This window comes from Pinus tabuliformis, chromosome 8 (assembly GCF_031772625.1).
Source record: "Pinus tabuliformis cultivar Carrire ecotype Pingquan chromosome 8, CPIR1, whole genome shotgun sequence".
Lineage (NCBI taxonomy): Eukaryota > Viridiplantae > Streptophyta > Pinopsida > Pinales > Pinaceae > Pinus > Pinus tabuliformis.
The window spans coordinates 147316582-147318856 of NC_142294.1; positions in this window are offsets into that span (position 1 = coordinate 147316582).

The window sequence follows — 2275 nt, forward strand, 5'->3', positions numbered from 1 at the left end:
TTACCATGGATATTATTAGCTCCTAAATAGGCTTTGTTACAATAACATGGGTTCATGCCATGGCTTATCAATACCACATGCCCAAAAAATATAACTTATTTCACAATCAAAATATTTTATAATAGTATGACATGATTCTTAATCATGGGTATTCACCCCACTTTGTGAGTGACATTATGAACTTGTGAACATGATTTGTTACAATAACATGGGATAACACCATTGATTAACAATACGACATACCAAAAAATTATAACTTATTTCACAATCACAATATCTTATGATAATATGACATGATTCTTAACCATGAATATCCATCCCCACTTTACCATGGATATTATTAACTTGTAAATATGATTTGTTACAATACCATGGGCCAATACCTTCTTTTTCTATACCACATGCCCAAAAACTATAAATTATCTCACAATAAAATTATTTTATTTCATTTTAATTTTATAACATTTTTTTAATTGAATGAGACATATCTAAACCCTTTATCATAAGTACTACTAAAAATATTCTCAAGGAATAAAATTAAGGTTTTAACAAAACAAAAAATGAGATTACTTTTATTATTAAAGATGTGAAATTGACATAACAAAATAGTATTAGTAAGAACCAACGTAGATCTATCTTAACTAAGGGTCCAAGGGAGGATAACAAGCAAAGTGAATGGAAGAGAGGTCGCGGGAGAGAGGGAGGGAGCTAGGGTCAAAGCTAGAGGGTGGAGAGAGAGAGGAAGAGAGGAAGAGAGAGTGATCGAGGAGATGGAAAGAGGGAGGCAAGAGATGGGAAGGAAGAGAAGGGGGTGAGAAGGGGAGAGGGGGAGAGAGAGAGAGAAATAGATTTGGTGGGGGAGAGGGAGGAAAGAACAAAGACATAAAGAGATAGAGGTGGTGAGAGAGAGGGAGTGACAAGGGAGAGATGGAGAGAGAGTGAGGGAGAGAAGAAAAAAGTGAAGAGAGAGAAGAGGAGGGGAGAGATAGGGAGAGGAGGGCAAGAGAGAGAGGGAGGCACAAAGATGGAGGGGGTAGAGAAAGAGAGAGAGTGATGGGGGGGGAGATAGAGGGAGAGGAAGGGAGAGATACGACTAAAGAGAGAGATGGAGTTGTAGGGGGAGAAAGAGAGGGAAGGAAGGAGAAAGACATAGAGGGAAAAACGTAGAAAGAGAGGGGGTAGTGCTAGGGAGTGATGGATAGGGTGGGGGAAAGAGAAGAACCCGGGGAAGGGAGAGAGAATGAAAGAGAGAGAGAGGAGAGAAGGGGAAGAGACTAAAGGATAAAGGGAAAAGAGAGAGGTAGAGAGGAAGTGGGAGAGAGAGATACATATGGAGAGAGAGTGTGTATGTTTGAAGGGTGAGATAGAGAGCCCTAATAAGCAAGAGACGCATAAATACAAATGTAGATATTATATAATAATATATAAGCATTCTAGATCCATCTGATGTATCAAGCACCTAGAGATCAAATCACTCGAGGTGCAAGCCTTTCCTCGAGATACCTACCAAACATTTCAGTCTTGGAAGGCACTAACCTCTTTCCAGTTGTCTCTGCCATTGGCAATCACTGCCAAGAAACCAGTTTTTTTCATGTATAAATTATCTTCTTACTCACATAAATCTTTGGAATCTGGGTAGAATGTGTTTAATATAGGAAGTGGTTGATTCTTTAAAATAAATTTACAGGTGATTAACCTGGAAGAATCGTTGATAAGCGATCTGATGGAAGTAGCATGGGAGTTTTTCGAGCTGCCCAGGAAAGAAAGGAACAAGTTTATTTCTGAAGACATGACCAAGGCAGTTAGGTACGGCACCCATTTCAATTATTTGAAAGATCAAGTTTACTGTTGGAGAGATTTTTTGAAGCACTATTGCCATCCCCTCCACAAAATGCTTCCACTCTAGCCTTCAAACCCTTCTGATTATCGGTGAGTCTCGATGAAAATTGATCAGAAAATTTAATGAATTGAATAGAGTTTGAACCACAAAATGTTTCTCATAAACATGAATGGATTTATCAGAAAAATATTTGAATATGAATAAAATTTATTATTATCTAACGATGAGTATAACAAAACTGCAGGAAGGTGGTGTCAACATACAGCAAAAGGGTAAGGTGGTTGGGTGTGAAGATAATGAGCGCAATAGTGGCGAGCTTGGGATTGCGCTATAACAAATATATAAGAAAGCGGTTTTAGCGATGACAGCAACCAGGTTACGGTTCTCAATTACTTTCCTGCTTGTCCAGAACCAGAGCTTACCTTAGGCATGCCA